Here is a 16,026-nt window from a genome sequence, read left to right as displayed (position 1 = left end):
GGTGGAAGGAAAGATAAAGCTAGAAAAATAAAAAAAAAAGCAAATTAGGAGAGAACAGAGACCAGTAATAGGTCAAGCATTAATCTCTTGCGGCCAAGAGAATCCAATAGTTTTAGTTAGGATTTCTATTGCTGTGAAGAGACACCAAATTATTTTATTTTATTTTTTTAATTAATTTATTTATTTATTAAAGATTTCTGTCTCTTCCCCACCGCCGCCTCCCCTTTCCCTCCCCCTCCCCCAATCAAGTCCCCCTCCCTCGTCAGCCCAAAGAGCAATCAGGGTTCCCTGCCCTGTGGGAAGTCCAAGGACCACCCACCTCCATCCAGGTCTAGTAAGGTGAGCATCCACGAAACTGCCTAGGCTCCCACGAAACCAATAGGTACAGTAGGATCAAAAACCCATTGCCATTGTTCTTGAGGTCTCAGTAGTCCTCATTGTCCACTATGTTCAGCGAGACCGGTTTTAACCCGGGCTTTTTCAGACCCAGGCCAGCTGGCCTTGGTGAGTTCCCGATAGAACATCCCCATTGTCTCAGTGTATGGGTGCACCCCTCGCGGTCCTGAGTTCCTTGCTTGTGCTCTCTCTCCTTCTGCTCCTGATTTGGACCTTGAGATTTCAGTCCGGTGCTCCAATGTGGGTCTCTGTCTCTGTCTCCTTTCATCGCCTGATGAAGGTTAATATTCAGGAGGATGCCTATATGATTTTCTTTGGGTTCTCCTTCTTATTTAGCTTCTCTAAGAACCCGAATTATAGGTTCAATGTCCTTTATTTATGGCTAGAAACCAAATATGAGTGAGTACATCCCATGTTCCTCTTTTTGGGTCTGGCTTACCTCACTCAGGATGGTGTTTTCTATTTCCATCCATTTGCCTGCAAACTTCAAGAAGTCCTTGTTTTTTACTGCTGAGTAGTACTCTAATATGTATATATTCCATACTTTCTTCATCCATTCTTCAATTGAAGGGCATCTAGGTTGTTTCCAGGTTCTGGCTATTACAAACAATGCTGCTATAAACATAGTAGAGCATATACTTTTGTTGTGTGATAAGGCCTCTCTTGGGTATATTCCCAAGAGTGGTATTGCTGGGTCCATGGGTAGGTTGATCCCAAATTTCCTGAGAAACCTCCACACTGCTTTCCAGAGTGGTTGCACAAGTTTGCATTCCCACCAGCAATGGATGAGTGTACCCCTTTCTCCACAACCTCTCCAGCAAAGGCTATCATTGGTGTTTTTGATTTTCGCCATTCTGACAGGTGTAAGATGGTATCTTAAAGTTGTCTTGATTTGCATTTCCCTGATCGCTAAGGAAGTTGAGCATGACCTTAGGTGTCTTTTGGCCATTTGAACTTCTTCTGTTGAGAGATCTCTGTTCAACTCAGTGCCCCATTTTATAATTGGGTTGATTAGCCTTTTACGGTCTAGTTTCTTGAGTTCTTTATATATTTTGGAGATCAGACCTTTGTCAGTTGTGGGGTTGGTGAAGATCTTCTCCCAGTCAGTGGGTTGCCTTTCTGTCTTAGCGACAGTGTCCTTTGCTTTACAGAAGCTTCTCAGTCTCAGGAGGTCCCATTTATTCAATGAGGCCCTTACTGTCTGTGCTGCTGGGGTTATACGTAGGAAGTGGTCTCCTGTGCCCACGTGTTCTAGAGTACTTCCCACTTTCTCTTCAATCAGGTTCAGTGTGTTTGGACTGATATTGAGGTCTTTCACCCACTTGGACTTGAGTTTTGTGCATGGTGATAGATATGGGTCTATTTTCATTCTTCTACAGATTGACATCCAGTTTTGCCAGCACAATTTGTTGAAGATGCTCTCTTTTTTCCATTGTATACTTTTAGCTCCTTTATCGAAAATCAGGTGTTCATATGTTTGTGGGTTAAAGTCAGGGTCTTCTATTCGATTCCATTGGTCGACTTCTCTGTTTTTATGCCAATACCAAGCTGTTTTCAATACTGTAGCTCTGTAATAGAGTTTGAAGTCAGGGATGGTAATGCCTCCAGACGTTCCTTTATTGTATAAGATTGTTTTGGCTATCCTGGGTTTTTTGTTTTTCCATATAAAGTTGATTATTGTCTTCTCCAGATCTGTGAAGAATTTTGATGGGATTTTGATGGGGATTGCATTGAATCTATAGATTGCTTTTGGTAGAATTGCCATTTTTACTATGTTGATCCTCCCAATCCAAGAGCAAGGGAGATCCTTCCATTTTCTGGTGTCCTCTTCTATTTCTTTCTTCAAAGACTTGAAGTTCTTGTCAAATAGATCTTTCACTTCCTTGGTCAGGGTTACCCCAAGATATTTTATGCTCTTTGTGGCTATCGTGAAAGGTGATGCTTCTGTGATTTCCCTCTCTGTTTCCTTATCCTTAGTGTATAGGAAGGCAACTGATTTTTTGGAGTTGATCTTGTATCCAGCCACGCTACTAAAGGTGTTTATCAGCTGTAGGAGTTCTTTGGTAGAATTTTTGGGGTCGCTTATGTATACTATCATGTCATCTGCAAATAACGAAAGCTTAACTTCTTCCTTTCCAATACGAATCCCCTTGATCCCCTTATGTTGTCTTATTGCTATTGCTAGAACTTCAAGCACTATATTGAAGAGGTATGGAGAGAGTGGACATCCTTGTCTTGTTCCTGATTTTAGTGGGATGGCTTTGAGTTTTTCTCCATTTAATTTAATGTTAGCTGTCGGTTTGCTGTAGATAGCTTTTATTATATTTAGGTATGACCCTTGTATCCCTATTCTCTCCAAGACCTTTATCATAAAGGGGTGTTGAATTTTGTCGAATGCTTTTTCCGCATCTAATGAAATGATCATATGGTTTTTTTCTTTCAGTCTATTTATATGGTGGATTACATTGATAGATTTGCGTATGTTGAACCAGCCCTGCATCTCTGGGATGAAGCCTACTTGATCATAATGGATAATTTTTCTGATGTGTTCTTGAATTCGGTTTGCCAGTATTTTATTGAGAATTTTTGCGTCGATATTCATGAGTGAGATAGGCCTGTAATTCTCTTTCTTGGTTGGGTCTTTGTGTGGTTTTGGTATCAGGGTAACTGTAGCTTCATAAAAGGAATTTGGCAATGACTTTTCTGTTTCTATATTGTGAAATACGTTAAGGAGTATAGGTATTAGCTCTTCTTGGAAGTTCTGGTAGAATTCTGCGTTGAACCCATCTGGTCCTGGGCTTTTTTTGGAAGGGAGATTTTTGATAACAGTTTCTAGTTCTTCGCGACTAACAGGTCTATTTAGATCATTCACCTGGTCTTGGTTTAGCTTTGGTATATGGTACTTATCTAAAAAAATGTCCATTTCTTTTGCATTTTCCAGTTTTGTGGCATACAGGCTTTTATAGTAAGATCTAATGATTCTCTGGATTTCCTCTGTGTCTGTGGTTATGTCCCCCCTTTCATTTCTGATTTTATTTATTTGCGTGTTCTCTCTCTGTTGTTTAGTTAGTTTGGATAGGGGTTTGTCGATCTTGTTGATTTTCTCCAAGAACCAACTTTTTGTTTCATTGATTCTTTGGACTGTTTTCTGTGTTTCTATTTTGTTGATTTCTGCCCTCAGTTTGATTATTTCCAGTCTTCTACTCCTTCTGGGCACCTCTGCTTCTTTTTTTTCTAAAGCTTTCAGGTGTGCCATTAAGTCCCCAATGTATGCTTTCTCTGTTTTCTTTAAGTGGGCACTTAGTGCTATGAACTTTCCTCTTAGCACTGCTTTCATCGTGTCCCATAGGTTTGAGTATGTTGTCTCTTTATTTTCATTAAATTCAAGGAAGACTTTAATTTCTTTCTTAATTTCTTCCTTGACCCAGGTGTGGTTCAGTAGTTGACTGTTCAGTTTCCATGAGTTTGTCGGCTTTCTGGGGGTAGCATAGTTGTTGCCATCTAACTTTAATCCGTGGTGATCTGATAAGACACAGGTGGACACTGATATTCTTTTGTATCTGTGGAGGTTTCCTTTGTTTCCGAGTATATGGTCAATTTTTGAGAAGGTTCCATGAGCTGCAGAGAAGAAGGTATATTCTTTCCTATTTGGGTGGAGTGTTCTGTAGATGTCTGTTAAGTCCATTTGCTTCATTACCTCCAATAATTCTCTTAATTCTCTATTAGGTTTCTGTCTGATTGACCTGTCCATTGGAGAGAGAGGTGTGTTGAAGTCTCCTACTATTAGTGTGTGTGGTTTTATGTCTGCCTTGAGTTTTAGAAATATTTCTTTTACATAAGTGGGTGCTTTTATATTAGGGGCATAGATATTCAGGATTGAGATGTCATCCTGATGAATTGTTCCTGTTATGAGTATAAAGTGTCCATCTCGATCTCTTCTGATTGATTTTAGTTTGAAGTCAGTTTTGTTGGAAATTAGTATGGCCACACCTGCTTTTTTGTTAGGACCATTTGCTTGAAAGACCTTTTCCCAACCTTTTACTCTGAGTAGATGCCTGTCTTTGTGGTTGAGATGTGTTTCTTGCAAACAGCAGAATGTTGGATCCTGTTTTCGTATCCAATCCCTTAGCCTGTGCCTTTTTATAGGTGAATTGAGACCATTAATATTAAGTGATATTAGTGACCAGTGGTTGTTTACTCCGGTTATTCTTACTGTTTTCGGTAGTAGAGTTTGTGTGTGTCCCTTCTTTGAGTTGTACTGGTGAAGGTTCGCTAGATTCCTGAGTTATTGTAGTCAGTGTTGGCAATGTTGGATTCCTTGGGTTGCGATTTTCCTTCTATTACTTTCTGTAGCGCTGGATTTGTGGCTACGTATTGTTTAAATTTGTTCTTATCCTGGAATGTCTTGTTTTCTCCATTGATAGTGAATACTAGCTTGGCTGGGTATAGAAGTTTGGGTTTGCATCCATGGTCTCTTAGTTTTTGAAGAACCTCTATCCAGGACCTTCTGGCTTTCATGGTTTCCATAGAGAAGTCAGGTGTAAGTCTGATCGGTTTACCTTTATAAGTTACTTGGCCTTTTTCCTTTGCAGCTCTTAATATTCTTTCTTTAACCTGTATATTTTGTGTTTTGATTATTATATGGCGAGGGGATGCTTTTCTTTGATCCAGTCTGTTTGGTGTTCTGTATGCTTCTTGGATATTCAAAGGAATATCTTTCTTTATGTTGGGAAAGTTTTCTTCCATAATTTTGTTAAATATATTTTCTGGGCCTTTGAGCTGTAATTCTTCCCCTTCTTCTATTCCTATTATTCTCAGGTTTGGTCTTTTTATTGTGTCCCATATTTCCTGAATGTTTTGTGATGAGAATTTGTTGGCTTTGCTGTTTTCTTTGATCAGTGCGTTTATTTTCTCTATGGTGTCTTCAGAATCTGAGATTCTTTCTTCTATTTCTTGTATTCTATTGATTATGCTTGTTTCTGTAGGCTCTGCTCATTGACCTAGATTTTCCGTATCCAGTTGGTCCCCTGTTTTTGTTTTCTTCCTTGCTTCCATTTCAGTTTTCAATTCTTGAACTGTTTCCATTACCTGTTCGTTTTTTATTGGTTTCCCAGGGTCTCATGTACGTATTTACTCAATTCTTCAAACTTTTTGTTATACTTCTCATCCATTTCTATAAAGGTGTTTTTTACATATTGTTTAAGGGACTCTATTGCTTTCATAAAGTCTGGTGGTCTGCTTTGGTGTCAGGCAGCTGAGCTGTTTGTCTAGCAGTTTGGTTCAGTAGTTTTTAAGTAGGAGATTTAAACAATTACAACCAGAGTTAGATACAAGGGAACATGATCTCATCTCTAAAGGCAGGGTGGCTTAACTCTGCTCCACAGTCTTTTCTTTAGTTGGTGTTCAATCTGATGTTCCCATGCAGCGGGAGGAATGTGTCAGTTACTAGGGGTAACTGACATCTTCTGAGTCATTATCAGCTCTTGCCATTGCAAGTGCATGGAGCTCCTCAGCATTAAAAAGTGCATGAATGTGCTCACATGGTACAAAAGGGAGAAGCGAAGTTTAGACTTATGCTTCCAGAAACTATACCAGGAATCATTTTGCTATGAAAACAAAGCAAGATGTTGCTGGGTCTGGGAGTCCCATATGGAGCAATTTGTTGAAAATATTTCAGAAGACTTTGAGTCCCTAGATACGACCATTTTTGTTGAAAACTGGCTGCCATCACGTGTTTTCAATACAAGGTTTATGTCTTTAAATGACACCAGATTGTATGAAAGTTAATTTTTCAGGTTGTTTTTAATCCTAAAATTATAATGGTAAGCAAAAATCCAGTCTTCACAAAAATCTGTTTGGAGTATGGCTAATTCCCTTTGGGTATGCTTTTCAGAGTTGTTACACATTGAGCCTCAGGGCATTGCCTCTGTTGCCATGGTACTCTCAGTTCATAGAAGGCTTGCCAGGAAGAAAATCTCCAGAAATCCATTATAAAGTATGAATCCAGGATATTGCCTTATATTTTTCATGATAGTAAAATTTAAAATGATGGATTTTATTACATAGATCTTCTTTTTTTCTTTTTTCTTCCTTTTTTTTCTATTTATTTATTTATTTATTTATTTATTTTGATTTTTTGTTTGTTTGGTTAGTTTTTTTGAGACAGAGTTTCTCCACTTAGCCCTGACTGTCTTGGAACTCACACCATAGACTAGACTGGTCTCTACCTCCTGAGTGCAGAGATTAAAAGCGCATGCCCCACCAGCTAAAATATTCTTTCAAGAAGTATAACAGGCTGTGGTTTCTAGAGGCAAGGTCTTTTTACACAGCCTAGACTTACCTCAAACTTCAAACACATATGCTGTGATTACAGGTATCTACTACCACATCCATCAAAATGTTTTAAATTAGGAGAAATTGTGTCATCTTTTTTGCATGGTATTCTTTTCACAATGGTTTACATGTTCCCTATCCTCATAGAATACTAATCCAAATTTGCTTTCAGAGAAATTGAATTACCATTTTAAAATATTTTCCCCAATTTTAAAGTGTGCTTTAAATAATTAAGGTACTAAGGAAGTTATTCAACATCTATCCAATATTGATCATTCACTTCAACAAATATCAAGATGTTTAACTTTGTATTTGATTAATTGATAGTTATGTTAACTTTCTAAAGTTTGCATTGAATAATGTGTTTTATTTAAAGTAGAAAACTAGACAATAATCTTAAAACAAAAGTCCTTAGAGACTGGGATGGTTAGTTTTTACCGGTTTGACACAAACCTAGTCATCTGGGAAGAGAGCCACATTTGAGGAATTACCTTCATCACATCAGACTACTGCCATGTATGCAGGACAGTTTTTGTTTGACTCATACATTGGGAAGACCCAGCCCACTGTGGGTAGTGCCATTCCTGGGACAGTGGTCCTTCCTGGGTAATGCAAGAAAGCAAGCTGAGCAAGCCATTGAGAGCAAGCCAATAAGAACTATTCTTCCATGTTCTCTGCTTCACTTCCTGTTTTGGCCTCAATGGACGATAGTCCATCATTTGGAAGTGTAAGATGGAATAGTCTTTTTTGCTCAAATTGATTTTGGTCAGTGTTTTATCTCAATAGAGAAGCCAAGCAGAACAGACCAATTTCTAAGTATTGTCTAAATCATTAATTGCTAGAGCATCTTACTTTATTATTATTATACAATGGAACTTTCCAATTACTTCTTGAAGGACATTGGTCAAATTTTGAGGTTTGCATGACAGGGTGGTACCTCACACTTGTGATCCCAATACTTGGGGGATTGTAGCAGGTAGTCTTTTTTTAATTAGTTAATTTAATTAATTAAATAAATTAATTAAATAAAGATTTCTGCCTCCTCCCCACCACCGCCTCCCATTCCCCNCCACCTTCTTCCAGGTCTAGTTAGGTGAGCATCCAAACTGCCTAGGCTCCCACAAAGCCAGTACATGCAGTAGGATCAAAACCCAGTGCCATTGTTCTTGAGTTCTCAGTAGTCCTCATTGTTCGCTATGTTCAGCGAGTCCGGTTTTATCCCATGCTTTTTCAGACCCAGTCCAGCTAGCCTTGTTGAGTTCCCGATAGATCATCCCCATTGTCTCAGTATGTGGGTGCACCCCTCGCTGTCCTGAGTTCCTTGCTCGTGCTCTCTCTCCTTCTGCTCATGATTTGGACCTTGGGATTTCAGTCCAGTGCTCCAAAGTGAGTCTGATGAAGGTTAATATCCAGGAGGATGACTATATGTTTTTCTTTGGGTTCACCTTCTTATTTAGCTTCTCTAGGATCACGAATTATAGGCTCAATGTCATTTATTTATGGCTAGAAACCAATTATGAGTGAATACATCCCATGTTCCTCTTTTTGGGTCTAGCAGGTAGTCTTATATCTGGGTCTAGCATGGACTATGGAGTAGGTTCTAGGACAGTTTTGCATACAGTGTGAAAAGCTGTCTCCAAAAATTATTTTTGAGAGGATTTTTTTTCATTAAATCAATATAACTTCTCCACATTTATAAGCATTTTATGGATCAGAATGGTATGACAAATAGTTCAAAGGAAAATTACAAACCATATAAGCTCATATTATATGAATATATACTTTGATAATAAAATATAGAGAATATTAATTTAAACAGTTCTTCAGGATACATATTTTAATAAATTTGCATACTAATGAGACAGATGTACCTGTTTAGTCTTCCCATAAATAACTAAATCACAGCAAAGTATTGATACTGCAGGACACAGAGCATCTTTAAGGTTTTTCAGAATATTGAACAATATTCTTATTTGGTTATGGAAAATGCTGAGAATGCCACTTTACTTAGTACAGAATGACAGAAGTGTATTTCAGGCCATTTTTAAAGTTGTTGGACATTGTGTCCTAATTTGAAGCCAAAATTCATTCCAGAATTTTACAATTTTATTTACTGTACATTGGTCATATTTACCTTGCTTATCCCTTCCACTCCTCGATGGCCCTTTCTCCACAACAATCCCCCCATGCACTCTCATTTCTTTTTAACTATATTGTCTTTGTGTGATTTATTGTGTTTAATTACAGTTGCTTTCATAAGTTTCAATGAGGACTTTTTTTTTTTTTCAAAAATGGCAGCTAACCAACAGCTATACCATTGAGGAATATGGCTCCCAGCTCCCTCTGCAATCTTTAACTGCCTGTAGCTCCCTGGGGAAGAAGTGGGTCCTCATGAGACACTTCATTGCAGGGCAAGGTCAGTGATGTCTTTCCTCCCCTAGCAGCCTACATAGCATCTTCCATATAGAAAGTCAGTGGGGAGGAAGCTTCATGTCAGCTCTAGTTTGATTTCTCTCTGTTCTGCAACCAAAGTGTGTGGTCTCTTCAGCAACAGAGTTTTGTCGTTTAGTTATGGTGAGCAACAAATCCCAATGGCAATACCATGTATTGTTTTGAGGTTTCTGGGGGACTCCCTGAAGAGTAACCCCATAGGTTGATACACATGCACACACATAGACATACACACACACACACACGAATGTATATACATGCATACATATGTATGTATATGTAAATGTATGTGTGTGTATGTATTTCAACATACATACACCCATCCTACTCAGTGTGTACATTGTTACTTGTATGTGTGTTTGGGGCTCTGAATTTAGTTCTGGATAATCAATTGATAGCTTACCAACTGGCAGAGGTGAATCAGCCCATCTTTGCTTTTAAATGAACAGAACTAGTGGGAGGTTATGGCAGGAAACTTACATGAACCAAAAATTTTTCATCTTTGGGACAAAGATTTAAAAATTCACCAACTCTGCTTGATGAGACACTGAGAGCTGACCTCCTGCCCTTCTATTAGAGGTTTCCTAGGGAAAATAGGTTATGAGAAGGCCACTGAAGGACTACTCTGAGAGTTAGAGATCTTAGGCTACAAAATGTCAGATAAGAAAGTCCAACATTTTTTTTAATTTAAAAGTTTTTTTTTCATTTTACAGTTCCCCAACCCTCCCCTCCTCCTGCTCCCCACCACCTTTAACCCACCACACCCCCATCTACTCCACAGAAAGGGTAAGGCCTCTCATGGGGAATCTACAAGGTATAGAACATTAAGTAGAGGCAGGACCAAGCCTCTCCCCACTGTATGGCCTCTGAACAAGATAACCCTTATAGGGAATGGAAAGCCCAACTTTATACATCAGAATTTATGTATCTCAACTCAGAGCTAAGGGGAGGCAAAAAGAGCCTCTCTCAGAATAGGAGTGTTGCCATCCTTCAGATTCCAACTCCAAAGACTAAGAGACGGGTTTGTATATTCCTAGGTGAAGCTAAGTATTGCTGCCTCTGGATACCAGAGTTTGTAGAACTAGCAAGGTCTCTATACATCAGCACAAAATGGAGTACCAAACCTCTAATCTGACCTGAGATTAAACAAAAGACAGTACAATAGATGTTTTAACTCAAACTTTGGGGCTGTGGAAATGTCCTGTGGTATACCTGTCCAAACTATTGGACTCTTTAGCCACAGGATGGCCCACCTGTCTAAGAGCTATGGAAACCACTGCTAGTTTAATAATAATAAAAAAAAGCAAGCAAATTAAGTCTGGATCAAGATCTTATACTCACAACATTCCATGACATGGATAAGGCCATCCTCGGAGCAGCATGAGAAATGCTGTCTGTCTAATGACTGTGTTGTAATGGTCTGCTATGTGCCTTTAAGAGACAAGCCAAGCTGGGCAGTGGTGGTGCACGCCTTTAATCCCAGCAGAGGCAGGCAGATCTCTGTGAGTTCGAGGCCAGCCTGGTCTACAAGAGCTAGTTCCAGGACAGGAGCCAAAGAACAAAACAAAACAACAACAAAAACTACAGAAAAACCCTGTCTCAAAAAATCCAAAGAGAGAGAGAGAGAGAGAGAGAGAGAGAGAGAGAGAGAGAGAGAGAGAGAAGCCATGGCCACTCCCTCCCCTGTCCGCTGGTCTTCAGCTTCCAGCGGGAGTCCCTTCTTTTTTTCCATTTCCCCAAAGAGGTTCTTCTGCTTTGCTCCATTCTCCCCCCTTCTCCCCTTACCCCATCTCCCCTTCCATAACCCACTAAATAAATATCCAACCTCCCTCTGCATGATTTGCCTATCCATGTTTCTGTCTCTCACCAGCCACGTGGCTTCATGCCTAGGACCAGCTGCCTTTGGAGACCTGGAGCGTGGTCTCATGGTGTGCCTACCTGTCTGTCTCTCCTTGTAGGACTCATTGCCACTCGTGGACTACTGCAGACACTTGGGGATCTGTGCCAGTCCCTGACTGGGACTGGCTGCCCTAGGGACCTGCTGCCCACTGGTTGGGGACCTGCAGCGTTTCTGCCACTGCAGCCACTTGGGGATCCGCAGCATTTTTACTTAATCTATTACATGTATGACCCAATATCAGGACCTATTCTTAGCCCACTCTGGAGTCTTGAGAAACTCACCACCGTCAATGTGGATACCCTTTGCCTGATGACTCAGATGCTCCTCAATGACTATCATGAGATGAAAGCTAAAACCAGGTATGTGGGAGTTCCTGTACTTACTTCATTGGGAGCAATCAGGGCCCAAGTCAGGTACCTCAGCTTAGAGAGAAGAGCTGATTGATATGACCTTGGCTCTCAGGTAGGGAAAAGTTGTAGGCCCATATTTTTACACGGTATGGCAGCCAGGATATCGAGCTACAGTTCCCCACTTAAGGTGGTCACATAACCTTTCAGACAGGCTGTCACTAACCTAACAAAAGGTCAGGATGTTGCTCTGCTCTTTCTTTGTAATTCAGAAGATGCCTGAAAAGAAGTGCTAATTTAGCCTATGTGGCAGAGCTAGCATACAGACCAGGAAGACATGATAGCAAGCACAGGTAGATGTGGACATGACTAAAAGCCATTTACCTGGTTACCTAGAAAACAGAATGCTAATGTATTTTCCCTCAGTTTATGTTTTGATATATAAGGTTGTTTAGAAAATAAACGAGGAATTCCTCAGCCTGTGAACTCAGGATTTCATGAGGGATCACTGAGAATCTCCCTCCTGATAAAGCCGTTGTGAGTTGTGTCTTTATTTTCACACCTCCATGCCAGTCCAGAGAGAGATAGTTTATGTTGGGGTCTGGTCCAGAGAAATAATTGAGGGTCTGGGCTAACACCAGACCTCGACAGAAAGTCTGCCAACATATACAAGGACCATCTACTGGCCATATCTAAAGTGTTATTTATAGAGAAAGAGGGCTTCTCATCACTGGGAAAAAAGAATATTAAAAAATATTGACCCTCTTCAAGGCTTTCCCTAGAAATTGCTGTACTTTACTGATGGGATTCTGACTTTGATGCTCAACAAACAGCCCTGAGACCAGTGGGGCCTACTGATACTCTGATGGCATATCATGACCTGATGCTGTCTCATACTTTATGGTAGAGAAGAAATAGACAGCTCAAACTTGCAGGGTGACTAAGGACCCCAGAAGGAAAGGTCATTCTTCCAGAAAAAAACTGACAGCCTCTGGTAACTAACCCTCACCAGGCTACTCATCTGGTATCTGCAAAACATTCTGAGCTGTTCAGGCCAAGGTATGTTATACCTAGACTAGACAGCAGCAGCCGAGTGCAGGATGTCTCAGCCAATGGCCAGATTTGTGCTTAAGGGAATCTAAACAGAGAGCCTTTACCCAGAAAGGGATCCAAAAGAGAGACCAACACTCTGCTGAACTCTGGGAAAACTGACTTCACCAAGTTCTGGCCTGCTGAGGGAGACCAGCTTCGACTAAAATCCCACTTACCAGGGTAGGCACATGAGGATTAGAGAAGTAGTAAAAAGCACAGAAACATGAGTGAAAATAATAAAACAGAAAATATAGGACAGTACCAGAAGGGAGTTCCAATGAATCCTGAAATTCCTTCATTTAATTTTCCATACGCTTTATAACCCAATACAACAGGAGGAAGAAGACAAAAGACTGCATTGACATGACACAACGGGCAACTAGAGCAATTATTTGCTGCAGTATATTGTATCATCAAGCCATAAATCCTTGAAAAAAACATTCTATCATTTAGGCAGTGAACCCACCTTAGATCAAGTATCCTGAAGGAGCCACTCCCAAGTAGTTATGTAGATAGGTCGATGAAAACACAGAGGGACTAACATAGCAGTCATCCCTTGTGGACATGATCCAACAAAACCAGAAACACTTCAACTCCCTTCTCAAAAGCTAAAGAAAACTATGTCCGGCTTTGGGGGGGAACCTGTTGTTTCTATGTTAATTGATTAGGAGTAATTAAAAAAAATCTCATCACGACTTAGACAGAGAGAGAGAGAGAGAGAGAGAGAGAGAGAGAGAGAGAGAGAGAGAGAGATCAGATAATTGGAATTGGCACGGGTCTCTGTTCTCTTGCCCCCACAACCTGACTACCTAACTGCTTTGCTGTCAGCACTGACTAGGCCTTTAATTGTTGAGGGAGGGTACTGATTTGTTTCCTGGTCACTTGGCCAATAAAAGCAACACATAGAAGGACTTCTCACAGCATTTAATTTTCATTGTGATTGGATTAACAATGGAGCCCTGCATCTTAAACTAAAATAGGATGAGTCCATGATTTGACTCATTCACTAGGACCAGTGGGAACGTAATAGGGCCCCAGACCTTAGGAGGCCCCAGACCTTAGCACAGCTGACTCTGTGAAGTGCCATTCAGGCAGTAAAACCTAGCATGTAGACCACCACTTAAAAATGAAAACAAGACTTAGCCCATTAAAGTCCATAGTGATAGGAAAGTCTCTAAATGTACTAACCTTGAGATTTGGCTTATTCAGTTCTGCTTCTTGGTTACTGTTCTTTTAACTGTAATATGTCAATCCAGGTCATGGCTTGCATGCTTAAAAACTCACCGAAAGGCTTGGGGCCACAATGGGATCCTGAACACCAAGAATAGTCAATGGCCGGCTAGTAAAGACTTTCTATTAGCTTATACCCATGTCTGAGCAGTCTTCCTGGTGAATACACCATAGCATGCCAAAAATCTGTTGTATATAACTGCATAGGTTTATATATGGGATCTCTATTCTGTTTGACTTACCCTTTTACTCCAATACCAAATTGTATTTTAAAAAGAAATTTGAAACTAATTTAAAGTTTATTGAAAGAAATGCTAGGAGGAGAGCTTTGTTTAGGCTCATGGTGTGGAGGAATAAAGTACATCATCATGGAGGGGAATGAGGAGACAGCCTACTCACATCTGGATGGAGTAAGCAGACCAGAAGCAGGACTAGATTCTAAAATCTCAAGTCCCATCCCACAGTGACACACTTCCTCCAGGTAGGTGCCACCTACCATACTTACATAATCTTCCCAAACACAGCCACCAAAGCTGGGGAGGAATGCTTAAAACCATGAGTCTGGGGAAGTTTACTTCACATCCATGAAATACAGGGTCCTGAAAGAATAAACACATTCTTAGCATTTGGAAAAATCGAAAGAGCACTTAAAGTTGGGTGCACGATACTGTGTGGTCATGATTGTAAATTAGAATCATTTAACAGTTACCAATGTGTTATAAGAAGATTTTGGCCTACATATTACCTACTGTTATTCCAAAGAGTCTTTTTAATTTTTAATAATTATTTTTAATAGTTGTCATTATTAAAGTAATTTTTAGCAGATAGTTTTCAATGGGGCAAGGAGCTAGAAACAGGGAGTGAAGACTCTTTCTAGTGTGAAAAGTATTAAATTTAATACTAAAAATTATAGCTAATCTTTGCTTGGCAAAAGGATATAGTTTAAAACAATATTTCTGATATTATTTGAACAAATTTATTAATGTCTTATCTGGGATACTTCTAGCTTTAATAATGATTTTAAAATGTGAACCAGTTCTCATTTGCCACTAGATGACACTATTGCCTCCACAGAAGCCTGAACACAGAGGCTGATTTCTAGTATGCGTGTTTGGGAAAGGGAAGCTCTGCCAGTCACGCTTCCTGTTTAGCCCGTTCATTTCATCTTCTTGTTTATTCATATCATTCTAAATTGTTGTTTTTTGCAACCTTGAAATCATGTAGTAATTACCAAAACCAATAGAATTAATCCAGGGAAGTCCAAGTATTAGCCCTTCTTCTTCAAGGGGGTGTCTTGCATTGTGCTTGGTTGAAAGCAGTGGGATGCTCCTGAGTCCTGCAGTTTGCCTTCCTGGCTGTTCTTATTCTCTCCTGTGCCACCCCTTTGCCACCAAGGGTTAGACAAATAAGCAGAATTCTCTGATGAGATGCTGTTCTGTCTGCCAAAGCTGTGGTAATGGGAAAGTACAGAACACCCACAGATCAGGTGAGTTTTCAATTTCTTCACATTCTCCCCTAATGCTAAAGGATGCATTGGACTTCCCCAAAGAACTTCTAAAACAAAAGAACTTGATGCAATGGGGAATATCTTCACACTAAATGCAAAATATTTTTGCATTTATTTTTTGATATAATATTTATATTATATTTTGCATTTTATTACCATTCAGATTCTAAGCATCAAAAAACCCCAAAAACATTAAGTTAAATTTATTTTTGCAGTATAAAATTTCCTAAAGGGTACTCTTAGTCTTGTAGCTTTTCCATCAGTAATTGGTACATTGTGAAGTTATTTTCATCTTGTAATGGACTGAATAAAAATGGTTGCCTTCTGCTCAGATATTTGAATGCTTAGACATCAGGGAGTGGCCCTACTTGAGAAGGATTAGGAAGTGTGGCCTTGTTACAGTAGATGCAACTTTGTGAGAGTAGGTGAAGCCTTTATTAGAGGTGCGTCATTGGGGATGGGCTTTGAAGTTTCAAAAATTGAAGCCAAGCCCAGTGTCTCACTCTGGGGATTTAGATATTGAACTTTCAGCTATTTCTCTCTTTCTGCTGCTAGCATCTAAATGTAGAACTCTCAACCACTTCTTCAGTACCACATCTGCCTACATGCCACCTTGCTCTTCACCATGAGGATAATGGACTAAACCTCTGAAACTGTAAACAAGCCCCAATTAAATGTTCCCATTATAAGAGTTTCTGTTGTCATGGTGTCTTTTTTATAACAATAGAACACTAACCAAGACACTTCTCCCTGTAGAATCTCTACTCACT

This window comes from Alexandromys fortis, unplaced genomic scaffold (assembly GCF_014885135.2).
Source record: "Alexandromys fortis isolate MF-2015 unplaced genomic scaffold, M_Fortis_MF-2015_v1.1 scaffold_32, whole genome shotgun sequence".
Lineage (NCBI taxonomy): Eukaryota > Metazoa > Chordata > Mammalia > Rodentia > Cricetidae > Alexandromys > Alexandromys fortis.
Note: the sequence above shows the minus strand (reverse complement) of the source record.